At 43.6% G+C, this 14,988-nt stretch overlaps 1 pseudogene; it reads right to left on the reverse strand.

Moving 5' to 3' along the window:
* LOC125717800 (H(+)/Cl(-) exchange transporter 7-like) overlaps nt 1–14,988 on the reverse strand; it is a 198,322-nt pseudogene that overhangs the window by 142,055 nt on the left and 41,279 nt on the right.

Raw genomic sequence — 14,988 nt, forward strand, 5'->3', positions numbered from 1 at the left:
TACCCGCATAATCTCGCGATTCGAATCGAAGTACTGTTTGGTCTTGGAGGTTTCTTGGGAAGAGGGAGTGCGGCAAGTAGCCTAGTCTTCCTCTGGATAAGGCGGACCACTCTTCGTGAAGTTTTGGGGCATTGATGGTGAGGGACGAACGCATTTGCCCAAAGGCACAAGGGGGTGAAGTCGTGTATCCAGAACAAGATTGTTTGCAAAGACAAGGTATGGGTTTTATCTTTTTCCTAACATAGTTAATTGCTATTGAGTCGGACATAGTTTTAATTATTGACTGACGCGATGGTAATATATAAAAGAGCGACCGGAGGTGAAAACCTGATCGGCTGGTGTGAGTGCGGGTCCTCTGGAGGTAGATAAACGCTTTTGCTGTGTGGGATACATGTTGGTTTTATGTTTATTATGAGGAATGGAGTGTGGGTTTTGTAATTTCTGTTTTGGCATTTGCAGGAAACCGCAACCTTTGGGGAAAGTTGTACCCACTGTTTCTCTTCCCCTCTTTTAGGGCGCAACGTATATACTGCCTTTGTAAAATTATCTGCGAACGATACACATGTATAACTCCGCTGAGACCGTGGACTTTCTCGGGTGACTCTGTCCGTACCCTCTAGCAGGCTGTCCCTGGGCTTATTAGTTGGAGCCTGGGACCAGTGCTCTGACGACCCCAGTGTGCGTATTGGAGTGGATTTGCTGTGCGCTGTCGGTATTGGTTTTTATTTTGTTCTGCAGTGAGGACTATTTTGTTGTTTCGAGTATATGGTATTTTGATTTGTTTAAACCAGGGGTGCTAATCGAGCAATAGGGTCCCAGCCTGCTGTGAGGATATCTCTGGCTGCCCAGTGGCGCGGGCCGGGGTTTTAAACTACCTACTGGGGGATATACTTCACCAGTGGAAACATCAACCAGGTCACCGGGAGTTATTGAACCCTCCCCTTTTTGTTGCGATTGTTAATAAAACCAATAAATACTTTTATGATCCAGCCCTAATCTCTCCTGTGTGCTCGCTTTGGATACCGCTTGATTAGGGGGGTACTCGCTCAAGGTCACAAATATAATACTCAATTTTAAGCTTGATTATTTCTTCCAGTATTCGTTTTGAGAATTTGACGTTTATGCTGTTTTGTCTTGTTTGTCTGTTTTGTCCATGCGGGGCGACGGAACACCAGCGACGTCCATTGTGTCCGTGTGATTCACTTTTACTCTCGCACCATGTTTTGTCTTGTTTATAAAGAATTACGGCAGGATAGCTGTGCAGAATCTTTATTGAATGACACGGAGTTTATGTTGTACTCCGTACAGGCAGGTAGAACTACTCCGACTGAGTCTCAGCGAGTATGCATAAACAGATCACGTGTGCATTAACCAATCAACATAAAGCTTCTATTTAACACGTACACATCATTTAAATAATCAATTCTGTGTCTAACAAATTATGCAATATTTTCTGCACGAATATTACACACTCTATGCAGGATTTTGTATTGTATTAACTGTAAACTGGAATTTCTAATCAGTTTATAGGTTTTTAAACATATCTTAGACCAGAAATTGTGGTCCCAGCTGACTGATAGATCTTCCACCCATGTTGCAATGAGTCATCCATTTTAGAAAGTGTCCTGTATATTTTAGACAGTAATTTGGGGGGTTTCAGATTAAGGAATTCTGCCACACTTTGCGGTATTTGTAATTTGATTTGATTAGACCTTATTTTTTTTTTTACTATAGATTTAACTTGTTGATATTCTAAAAATCTATTCTTGCTAATCCCATATTGTTTAATATGTCAAAGGGAATAAAGTCTATTCCTTCAAATATATGTTCCAAGTATTTAATACCTTTACAACTCCAATCTGGGAAGTTTATCAATTATTGTTTAGTAGTACATCAGGGTTGTTCCAGATGGGAGTACGCTTGCATGGGATTAATGAAGACTCAGTCATTTTTAGAAACTCCCAGCACGCTGTCAGAAAAGAGCTGATACTGATGCTTTTGAAGCATTCCTGTCGTTTTGATGTTTGAGCTAATGAATGGTAAATCCGAAATCTCTATCTTATTGCATAGTGCCTGTTCTACGTCTGGCCAAGGCTCATCTAAGAGGGTATGTTTTAACCACCCTGAGATGTTTTGGAGCCTGTTGGTAAAGAAATAGTGGTGAAAGTTAGGCCGATCTAGTCCTCCTTTATCCTTAGTCCTTTGCAGTGTTTCTAAGCTAATACGTGGGGGTTCATCTGAATTCCTCTGGAAAGATAGCGGAGTCCAGAGATCTAAACCAGTCAGGTGATGTTTTGCTCGGGATCATTGCAAATAAATAATTAGTTCTTGGCAAAACCATCATTTTTATTGAGGCATCCCTTCCCATAAGTGATATGGGTAGGGACTTCCACCTAACCAGATCATCCGCTACTTTCTTTAAAAGTGGGAAATGGTCTAGTTTAGTTGAATCTGCCAGCCTAGGTGTAACATTAATTCCTAAATATTTAATATCTCCAGACTACAGTGGAGAGGAAGAATTATTCTGGAAGGAGCAATTAATTGGAAGAACTGTAGATTTTAACCAGTTTATCGAATAACCTGAGACTCTTGAGAAAGAGTTTATTAATGTAATTACCTCAGAAAGAGTGGTTTGTGAATGCTGGAGAAAAAGTAACACATCATCCGCATAAAGTCTTACCTTATGTTCTACATTCCTGCATTTAATGCCTTTAATCACTGTAGCCTGTCTAATTGCTGCTGCTAGTGGTTCAATAAAAATCGCAAACAATGAGGGGGATAGAGGACATCCGTGGCTGGTGCCCCTCTTGAGACAGAAACTGGAGGATGTTTAGTCATTCGTCCTGACGCATGCTGTTGGTGAACTATATAATATTTTTAACCAGTTTATGAAAGAGTTTCTGAAACCAAATTTGCATAAAGCTGCAAATAAAAAATTCCAGTTACTGTAACTCTATCGAATGCTTTTTCTGCATTTAGAGACAGTATTGTAATTTGAAGGTTTTTATTGCATGAATAGTCTATGTCTAGATTAAGTAATCTACGTGTATTTGTTGATGAGTGCCTCCCTTATGAAACCAGTTTGGTCAGGATGAATTATGAGAGGGGTTAACTTCTCTATTCTTTTTGAGAGAGCTTTGCAGATTATTTTAAGGTCAACGTTTATAAGGGATATTGGACGATAGCTGGTAGATACTGTAGGATCTTTGCCTGGTTTTAGCAAGAGACTAATGTTTGCAGAATTCATATTTGGTGGTAGCCGACCATTTTCCCTGGTTTCTTGCAACATTCTGCAGAATGTTGATGTCAGAATTGTCCAGAATTCTTTATAGAATTCTGCTGGAAATCCATCTGGACCTGGAGCCGTTTTATTGGGCATACCGTTCAGGGCTTCCTGGAGTTCACCTGGTGTCAGCGGAGAATCCAGTGCCATCGCTTGATTGTCTGATAATTTCGGAAGGGTTATACTATCAAGAAACTGATCAATTTCGTCTTTAGATGGGTTTATCTGTGGTGAATATAAAGATTTGTAAAAGTCCCTGAAAGTGCTGTTTTTTCTGTCAGGGTCATATACTGTATCCCCATTTCAGTCTTTAACAGCACATATAGTTGTTTTTTTCCATATTTATTTTTAACTGATCGTATCTAGCCTCGCTTGTCTCCCGTGTCTCCCTTTCCCGAATAAACCCCGATTACCCCGATCCTGCTCGTCAGCCTGGTTTTCTGAACCACCGCCCGCACGATCGCCTGTCCACCCGAACCTTCCCGTGACACATGGTTTCTTCTAAGTCCTGGATACACTTGTTTTCTCTTCTTTTTATGTGATGAGAATGAGATTATTTTACCTCTCATCACAGCTTTGCCTGCTTCCCAGAGAACAGATGCTGATGTTCCAGGCAGGTCATTATAGTCTAAATATAAAGCCCACTCTTTTTTTAAAATAGTTAATAAAATCTCCATCTTTAAGCAATGATGTATTAAATCTCCAGTTTCTACTTGGTGGAATGGCCTTCTTATTTATTAGGGTTAAAGATACAGGAGCATGATCGCTGACAGCTATAGGGTGTATCTCTGTGTCTGAAATGTCACTCAGCAGAGAGCTACTGACTAGGAAATAATCCAGATGAGAGTAAGAGTGATGGACATGTGAGAAGAAAGTATATTCCCTACGGGTGGGGTGAAGAGAACGCCATGCATCGCAAAGTCCATAGTCGCTCATGTGCTGTTTAACTATGTTTGTGGATTCCCAATTGCGCTGAGCAGCTGTACTGAGCCTGTCCATTTCTTTATTTAGTCCAAAGTTGAGGTCGCCCACAAGAACAAGTGCGCAGTCCTGGTGTTCAGAGAGTGCGGTAAAGAAAACGTGGAAGAATGAGAGGTTATCAACATTTGGACCATATATATTAACAATACATAACTTTTTGTTAAGTATAGATAATTTAATGATTATAAATCTACCCTGTGGATCTATAATTGTGTTGAGTACTGTGAAATTGACATTTTTATGTATTAGAATGGGGAGGCATGGTGATGCAGTGGTTAGCACTGTTGCTCCGGACCCCCTGCGGCCCAGTAGGATTAGCAGTTTGGAAAATGGATGGATGGATGGATGGATATTTTTATTAATTTAATTTTGAGTATTATGGTGTTCCATGGGGGCGGCATGGTGGTGCAGTGGTTAGCACTGTTGCCTCACACCTGGGTGACCCAGGTTCGAGTCTCCGCCTGGGTCACGTGTGTGAAGTTTGAATGTTCTCCCCATGTCATCGTGGGGTTTCCTCCGGGTACTCCGGTTTCCCCCCAGTGTCCAAAAACATGCTGAGGCTAATTGGAGTTGCTAAATTGCCCTTAGGTGTGCGTGTGAGAGTGAATAGTGTGTGAGTGTGCCCTGCGATGGGCTGGCCCCCCATCCTGGGTTGTTCTCTGCCACTTGCCCATTGCTTCTGGGACAGGCTACGGACCCCCCACGACCCAGTAGGATAAGCGCTTTGAAAAATGGATGGGTGGATAGATGTATTAGAATTGCTACCCCTCTTTATTATAATAATAATAATAATAATAATAAATAAATAACTTAATTTCCCTACAGGGGATCAATAATCTTTACGCCTCCTCAACTTGCTCTTTGTGGAGTAAGTTGACCACGAAGGGCTGCCACTCATAGTGGCGCCCAGGGAGCTGGGGGTTAAGGGTCTTGCTCAAGGAGCCGCAGACGTGCTGAGGCTGGGTTCGAACCTGCGACCTTCTGATTACAAGGACACAGGCTTAGCCCACTGAGCCACACGCTGCCCCCTAGTGCCCACTTTGCCTAGAGTTATAGCAGGCTGAGAACACATTGGGAAACTCGGGTGTTTTAAGTTCATCCTTTGGCAGGTCTATGAGTCTCTTGTAATAAAACGTCTGCCTGTAGTTTAAGCTGGCTACCAGGGAGTGGTACTGGGGTCGCCGTACAGCTGCCCATCCACGTAGAGCTGGTCTACGGCGATGAGAGCTCAGGAACCCTTCTAAATAAAGTTGCGTCGGATTGGGAACAGAACTTTGCGTCGCTCCAGGATCTCTTTGGGGAACTGGTCGTTTACGACAAAGTCTGTTCCTTTCAGCTCCCAGCCGCGGCTCTTCACCTGCTCCTTCTGCTTAAAATATCCAAATTTAACCACAATAGGATACGGTCTCAGTGCACCAGGCCTCTTGGCTCCCAGCCGATGGACTCTCTCAAAGCAGATGTTTTTCAGTGTCCTCTGAAAGCTTCAGGTGGTTCTTGATAAAGGTTTTGACGGTAATTCTGGGATGCCTGAAAACACCAGGTTATTTCTCATGCTACAGGCCTGTAGATCGACGACAGTCTCTTTTATTTTTTTATTTTCTTCATTTAGATGGGTCACATTTTCAGTTAGAGACTTAACCGAGTCCCATAGTGAGGTGTTTTCAGCAGCGAGTGTTTCCACCTGCTGCTGGTTGAATTCCAAAGATTCCCTCGGGGATTTGAATTCCTGATGTAGAATCTCGACGAGAGCCAACCTCTCGTCGAAGCTGGACAATCGTTTGTCGATTGAATCCAGGATGTCGGCAAAGTCTTTACCAGTCGGCGATGCTGTGCCAGGGGAGTCTGCCGGGCAACTTCTTTTGGAGGACGGTGTCTCGCTTTTGGCTGGAGAAGATGCATCTGCGTTCTTCTTCATGACTATAATGTTGAAGTACCAGTCGATATATTCCACAAGAGATTCCAAATTCCCCTCGCTGTTCATTCAGATTTTCCGCCAAGTCTCCGGCGTCTGACGTCACCTACAGCATTTCCGCCTCTGACGTGCCCTCCAACGTACTCATACTTGTACTTGCAAGATCTCAATTCTGTATTACAGTAGCGTACATTGTCCTGGAGGATATGGGTGTGAGGCAAGGAACAACCCAGCATGGGCCACCAGCATATCGCAGGGCACAGATACCAGTCACACCTACAGGCAATTTGGTAACTCCAATTAGCCTCAGTATGTTTTTGGACTGGGGGGGGGGGGAAACCAGAGAACCTGGAGGAAACCCCACAACAACACAGGAAGAACATGCAAACTTTACACACATGGTGTTATGGCCGTGACTCAAACCCAGCTCCCAGAAGTGTGAGGCAATAGTGCTAACCATTGCACCACCATGCTGGACCATAAGTGGAAATCCAACAAGTGAAACTGATTTATTAGGGTTAAGCTAACAGACACCCAGAAAAATTAAAATGTAAATCACTGCAGTGCCGTGCAAACCTGTGTGAACAGCCAATCAGATCAGCCTGCTCTGTAGCATGTACCTCCCTGTTTCCGGTCCCTTTGTCAGTTTCTCACTGGCTGATTCAAAACAAGTGGAACCACTATGATGTTCAAACCCTTTGCTCTTCTCATTTTCATTAGTAAGCTCCTGATCACCGTAACCAGTCTGCATTTAAGACATTTTTCCCACACCCCATTCTCACAATAAGCTGATAATAATACTAATAATACTACTGTAATAATAGTATTACAGTAGACTTACTCAGCCAGATGGCAGTGGTCACATACTGATGAATGGTTGGGTAGCCAAGTGCTAGAAAGCTAGAAAGCAAATAAACTGATTCACCATTTACTCTCATGTACATCAATTAAAACTGTTTGCTCCAAGATAAAAGATGAAAAATACAAAAGTCATTTTTTCCGTCTAACCTCTGATTACTGCATGACATTTCTGATAATTGATGAGTAGAAGTCTGTTGTCAAATGTCTGTTGCTTGGTGGTAAGATGTTTCCAAAAGGAGAACCACAAAGAGCACAGTCATTTTCAAGGTTATTTCTCACTGGTCAGTGTGAAAGGCTGCATCATTACTATAACGCCGGGCTCAGCACAGTGACTGCACCTGCGCTGCACTGTAGACCACAAGCCAGGCTGCAGACCATCAGCCCTGAAAGTTAAAACAGGACTCGTATGTGTGTCATGTGTTGTTTAATAAAAATTTACAGGACAGAACATAGTGGATTCAGTTTCCTTTGCTCTTACACTCCCAGTCCAAAGTGTGGCCACAACTGCTGTCAATGCATCTGTCTCTTTTTTCACTGTGTTATTCACCTTAATATCAAAAGGCTCCAAAGCAGTACAGTAATGCAGAACAAATAATGTAACTAACAAGGAAGTGGGGAGGTAATGGACAGAAGTGTTGGTTTTTGGTAACTCCACTCCTCTGACCTCCACTGTAATTTTAGGTTCCTTGGAACAATATTGTAAACCAGTCATCACACACCTAGGGGTTAAAGTCGACACCAACCTTAAGTTTGACACGCAGATAAGATCAGTTGTCAAGTCAAGCTTTTTACAATTGAGGCAGTTGGCCAAAATAAAGCCAATTCTTTCTAGGCAGCACTTTGAGACAGTAATCCACTCTTTTGTCGGTACTAGTTTGGACCACTGTAACGCCCTCTATGTTGGGGTTAGAGGCTCCACTATTGTTCACCTCCAGAAGGTTCAAAATACTGCCGCACATGGAAATATGAGCATGTCTCCCCCATTTTAGACTCACTCCACTGGCTGCCCGTACATTTTAGGATTCATTTTAAAATTCTGTTATTTGCTTTTAAAGCCCTCAAGGGTCTTGCTCCACCTGACCTCTGTGAGCTGCTTCACCCTTACACCCCCACCTGCTCTCTCAGGTCAGCTGATCAGCTGCTCCTGATGGTTCCTAAGACTCAGCGTGAGCTTAGAGGGGATCGAGCTTTTGCATTCGCAGCTCCTAAAATGTGGAATGATTTGCCTTTTCACATTAGAGAGGCCTCTTCTCTTTAAATCTTTAAATCTCTTTTTAAAACTCATCTCTTCTCCTTGGACACCTTGTGAGATATTAACTTTAATAGTAAATTTTATTTCAATCTTAGCCTTTTCTTTATTAATATAAATTTTTATATATTCATAAATAATTATTAATATAATATTTTTATTTTATTAATGGCCATTTACTTACATTTAATGTTTTGGTTTTTATTAAATTTATTTTAATTCGTTTTTAAGTTTGTGAATATTTTTATTTATTCCTTTGTGCAGCACTTTGGTCGATAAGGTTGTTTAAAGTGCTTTTTAAATAAAGCTGGATTGGATTAGATTGGAAGATGGCTCAACAAATCTCTCTCCCAGTATGTAAAATTCGATAGAGGGGCGCAAGGTGACATTCTGTCAGGGGCCCAGAATTTTTAGCTACACCTCTGTGCTACTGTGTTTTTATTTTTACTCTAGCCATCAACAACTCTGGAGCTGCTATATTGCCACCTGGTGGTGAAGAGATCAGACAAAATATGTACACATGTAACCAACAGTGGGGCGGCATGGTGGTGCAGCGGTTAGCACTGTTGCCTCACACTTCTGGGACCCCGGTTTGAGTCTCTGCCTGGGTCACATGTGTGTGGAGTTTGCATGTTCTCTCTTGCTAAATTGGCCGTAGGAGTGCATGTGTGTGTGAATGGTGTGTGAATGGTGTGTGAATGTGCCCTCCGATGGGCTGGCCCCCCATCCTGGGTTGTTCCCTGCCTTGTGCCCATTGTTTGCAGGATAGGCTCCGGACCCCCCGCGACCCAGTAGGATAAACGGTTTGGACAATGGATGGATGGATGTATGAGGGTGAGTCACAATGACAACAGCTGCTCTGTTGACTTGGTCCCAGGAGTCGTCAGCGTTGGTCTGCCGGGGCCCCCGTCCTGTCTGTGGAAGCACCCCTCTTGTTGGCTGTTCTCTCTGCCTGGGCCCCCTCTCCTGCTGCCTCACCTTTGGGTTGAAGTGGCTCCCCATTGCCTCTGTAAAGCTCTTTGTGTATCTTAGAAAAGGGCTGTATACATGTAACATTCATTCATTTATTCGAGGTCCCAGCCAGAAGAGTGCAGTCCCACACTGTCCCAACAGCCTGAATCAGCTGGATGTTATAGGATTAAGACACTTCCTGCATTAGGCCATTTACCCTCAGTGTATTTCCACATACCCTGACAGGATGGATGACAATACTGTGGCCCTAATTTTCAATACACAGTTTTCACAGGAGTCTCACCCTCATCCACATTCTCTGCATTCCTTATCTCATGCTTTTTTGCCACCCGCATCTCCTCTGCCTGCTTTGTCTCATTTTCCCACAATTGAAACACCTTCCAATTTGTCTCCGTTTTAGTTCTACCACATTAATACCTGAGCAACCAGTCTGATCCTGTTCCTCTAATTTCAAACGCATCTGGCTTATCTGATTGGGACTGAAGCTGCTGTTTCTAGGAAAACCACATTCGTCCCACTGGGGCAGGTCTGACGCCGCGTCCTTCCCATATTTCTCCCATAATTGTTGTAGAGAATTTCAGCTGGAGATCTTTCCCAGAAGCAAGTCACTTCACTTTAGCACCTGTTATCAGTAAAAGTCAAGTCAAGTAGGTCTTTAATGTTATTTTTAACTTTACACAGTTGAGTATAGTACAGTTACAAAAGAAACTGTTTCCCTCGGACCAAGGTGCTACTTAAATTAACACAAGACTAACACATACCAACCTAGCAACATACTGTATGGTGCATAATGAGCAAAAACTGTGCAAACATTGCAGGACAGTGCAAAAAGAGAGGACAACTGACACCAACGAGCACAAACAGCACAGTAAACCCAATACTGATAAGGTGCAGTTTGGTTGTGCAATGAGGTAGCAATAAAAATAAATAAAAGTAACTGTAAACATGGCTACAATAAGATAAAAAAATAGTAGTTAAATAATAAAGTGTGTTAATGAGTGTATGTGTGTGTGGTATCAGATTAGTCCCTGAGAGTTCAGTAGTCTGACGGCATGGGGGATAAAGCTGTTTGAGTCTGGCTGTAAAGGCCCGAATGCTCCGGGACCTATTTCCAGAAGGCAGGAGGGTGAAACGATAATGTGAGGGGTGGGTGGGGTCATCCACAATGGTGGTGGCTTTGCGGATGCAGTGTGTGGTGTGAATATCCGTGATGGAGGGGAGAGATATGTTAGGGTTATCTTCTTCTGAAGATGCGCTGGAAACAAACCAGTCTCTGAACACAGAACAACACAGACAGCTGTGATGACGTTTTACTTGCTGCAAGGTGTAGGGAATCCACTTGCAGAGTCTCCGCAGTTTCAGCAAAATGATGGTTTATTGAACAGCAAAAATAATACAATGTAATACAGTGTAGAGACACACCGGGTACTGAAAGGCAGCTCAGACACAAATTGAAGACAGTTCTTCACCCCCCTTTATACCCAAAAAGGCCCTCCCCACCAAGGTGTTGTGTGTAGGTGTTGTGAGTGAATTTACATATAAAGAGTGACCCCCTGGAGTGTGAGGATCCTGAGACGGGGACAGGACAGAACAGGGTAGAGACTTTTATGATCATTGTAATTAAATTCTTATCACCTTATCTTATCCTTATCACCCTAGTGGTGCCAACTGGAACCCCCATTCTCTCCCTGGCTTCCCCCATGATCATAAATTCCTAACATTGTCTGCATTCAAATGATCAACCAAGAACCTTGGGGCATTTTTACCACTTTTCCTTACAAAGGGAAGCCCGGTCCTGACCTCGAGGTGTCAGCCTCTCAGTCGAACTCGGCCAACTTCGAAAAAGGAACTCCCCTCGCAGTGTCTTTTATTGAGGTACACAAACAGGATATGCAACTGACATTGAACATTGTTTGTCACCATATATGGGGTGGAAATATTCAAGCGACAGTTCTTGAGACGTGTTATTGCTCAATTAAGATCAAGCTGCGGCAGGGTGTTGTTTCCAAGCGTCTAGCAAAATGATAATAAAAAAAGTACATATTTCTCTAACAAGATACTCCAATGATTTTCTCACCTGTCATCACTATCTGTTGTAGGGACTTGCGATCTGAGGCGACATAGTTCCCAAAGCAGACTGTGATGCAGCTGCTCAGGGTGCTTTCAACAGTTCCCCAATAGAGTGTGAGGATGGGAGATGGGCTTTTCTGAGCTTCCGTGGAGAGTAGAGGTGCTGCTGTGCTTTCCTTACTATGGAGCTGATGTTGAAGGACCTGGTGAGATTCTCCGCCAGATGGACAACAAGGAATCTGGTACTCTCTACGATCTCCACAGATGAGCCATCGATGTGCAGCAGAGAGTGGTCACTCTGTGCTTTGTGTTCTTCTAAAGTCAACAACCATTTCTTTGGTCAACATTCAGAGACAGGTTGTTGGCTCTGCAGCAGTCCGATAGTCATCACACTTCCTCTTTGTATGCTGAGTCACCGTTTTTATTGACGAGACCCACAGTCTTGTCATCAGCCTGATGTTGATGATGTGATTCGAAATGTGCATTGCTGCTCAGTTGTGAGTCATCGGAGTTAACAGCAGTGGGCTGAGCATAAAGTCCTGGGTTCCTGCTACAGCGTCTGAGCAGCCGCCTTCGTCGCCCGTAGCTCCTGCGCAGCCCGAGCAGCCGCCTCCGCTGCCCCCTGCGGCCCTAGAGCCCGAGGCGCTCCCTCTGCCTCAAATGACTGTGCCCCCTGGGGCTCTTGTTCCTGGCCCCACTCCTGTCCCTGACCCAGCTCCAGACTTTCCTGCCCTAGTCCCCGAGGAGGTCCCGGACAGTCCGACCACCGTGTGTGCCACGCCCCCTGATTATCCACGTGTGCTTCCCTGATCGTACCCAGCTGTGTCCGATTATTTTCAATCAGTCCTGTCTATTTGAGTCCATGTCTTACTAGAGTTCAGTGTCCGTCATTGAAGTCCGTCTGCGTGAGATGTTTCCTGCACCCCGTGTTCCTAATAAATCCCCGTATTTCCCCGTATCCTGCCTGCCTTGCCTGTTTCCTGCCCGTCCGCCGCTCCCGTTAAACGGCGATCGTGACACAAGGCACACGCACATCAACAAGTACCAATGCAGCAAATACAGATGAACAATTTAGGAGGAATACTAGTCAAAGGAAGGAAGAAAAGCAGCCCACCCTATCTCATGGTCACGGACACAAACATCAGGGAGTGTTATGAAGAAGACACCACACTTAGCACCATTGGTTTTACGCAGTGAATTACACCAGAGAGAGTTTTTACATTCTAGCTGTGTTACATAACATTCCTCAGCCTTCAGGTTTTTTCCACACAATGCAGGACACGCAGGGGTGCCAAACAAAACAGCGGAACTGCAGTGTAGCCAATTATTTGTTTCAGTAGTTTTAAGAAAACTAGAACATAAAATGTTTGTTTTACTTAGGTAAAAGTCCAGTTGAAACAGACTTTATTTTTAAAAAGTTAGATTGGCTTTAAGTGATGAAACATGTTACTTGTGTTAATATTGCTTAATGAAGTGTAGGTGACATAGAAGCATGCAGTTTGATGTTTGGGGGCTGTAGTTTTTAATGGGACTATTTGAATATGGAGTACTAGTGTTGTACTTTTTAAGGGTACAGCACACGAAAAAAATACAGAGTATTAAAAGTGCCTCTCTTTAAAGGAACTGAGTTATCTTAGTGTATTTTACATCACATACACTCTCGGTCCGCTGGGGGAGTCCATCCCGCTGTAGTTGGAGAATGCTGCCATCAGTCGCTCGGTGTAGCACTCGCAGGATTTACCAGGCTCCTGTTTAAACTGATGCATCATGCCCCAGTCCATGCGCAGGAGGACCAGTCTCTGAAGGGCTGTCGCATGGTGAGGTCTGTTCTGCCTGGGATCCAGCAGGTCACTGGCAATGTCCTTCAACTCCTTCATCTACAGTGTCAGATGAGCAAACCTCATCTCCCCCTTGAGGATTTGGACAAACCAACATAGGGGCAAGAATTTCTGCTACCTCGTCCTGCTGCCTGAGTGTTTCGCCACGGCACTTCATCACCGAGAAGGAGGTAGAGTCGGGTGCTGAATGGTTATGATCCTCGTCTGCAGGGGGGAGAGGGGAAGGGGCAGGGGAACCACTTGCTACTCCTCCCTCGGCGGCATAAGGAGGAAGCTGCTGTTTGGGCAGCAATGCTTGGGCAGGAGCCACACAGTTTATTTCTGGGTATCTAATTAGCGGACACCATTAGGTCCCTTCAGGGGCTCCACAGACAAACTCATTGACATAATAGAATTGTCACAGAAAAATTCTTTGTCACATTCTCAGTCGACATAGACTGTGTGCTGTTTACATATTTTTGGCACAAACGAAATCTCATATGCATATTGACATATCTTTGGCACAAGTGGACCTCCATCACTTTAAAGAGGGTAAACTCTGGTCAGGAAATTTACGACGTCAGAATAAACTGATTTTTAACAGAAGTAACTGACATGCCCTAATAAGGAAATGCATACAATCAGAATACAATATCTGTGGTTTTTAACAGTGGTAACAATCTGATAATGAAAGGAATCAGATCAACATTTCTATAGCATGTAACAGAGCTTGCTCCCCTCCAGAACTCATTGTTCCAGTAGTTATCTGAAATCATCTGCAGGAGCTATTCTTTTATTTGTATATTAAGCGTAATTATTCATGAATATTATTGATGATGTTTATTTGTTCAATGTTTTTATTTATTCGTATTTATTGTTTATAATATAATGTTATATATATATATATATATATATATATATATATATATATATATATATATATATATATATATATATATATATATATATATAGTATTGTAATAGGGGTGGCATGGTGGTGCAGTGGTTAGCACTGTTGCCTCACACCTCTGGGACCTGGGTTCGAGTCTCCGCCTGGGTCACATGTGTGTGGAGTTTGCATGTTCTCCCCGTGTCGTCGTGGGGTTTCCTCCGGGTACTCCGGTTTCCCCCCACAGTCCAAAAACATGCTGAGGCTAATTGGAATCACTGAATTGCCCATAGGTGTGCATGTGTGAGTGAATGGTGTGTGAGTGTGCCCTGCGATGGGCTGGCCCCCCATCCTGGGTTGTTCCCTGCCTCGTGCCCATTGCTTCCGGGATAGGCTCCGGACCCCCCGCGACCCAGTAGGATAAGCGGTTTGGAAAATGGATGGATGGATGGATGGATAGTATTGTAATACTTGAAACGAGAGGTACTGCCTGCCTTAGTGATCTTTACTATTGTGTAAGTGTATTCCCACCTGTAGGGGGCAGCAATGGTTGTTATTAGAGGTGCTGAGATTACGCGGCTCAGGGCTGAAGGTGCAAAGTGAAACAGTCATTGACCGTATTTGCCGTGTGTGATGGTGTCTGCATATCGACCCTTTCGAGCCAAACAAACCAGTTCAAAGTACTGTGCGTTAATATATCATATGAATAAATCCACTCAAGAACTAAACTCAATATCGTATCCTCATCATTCAACGCGTCCGACTTTTCCACCTCTTACCACAAGGCAGTGGATTACATGGGGAAATTACAAACAAGGAGAATTTAATCTGTTTTTCCTCTACATTGTCGTTATTCAGAATATTACAGACTATGAACAAAAACGGACAATGTAAGAAAATAAAAAAATGTGTATGAAAGCTAGAGTATTTTTGCAGTGGTGAACACTAGCTGGT

The sequence above is a fragment of the Brienomyrus brachyistius genome, chromosome 22 (genome assembly GCF_023856365.1).
Source record: "Brienomyrus brachyistius isolate T26 chromosome 22, BBRACH_0.4, whole genome shotgun sequence".
Classification (NCBI taxonomy): domain Eukaryota; kingdom Metazoa; phylum Chordata; class Actinopteri; order Osteoglossiformes; family Mormyridae; genus Brienomyrus; species Brienomyrus brachyistius.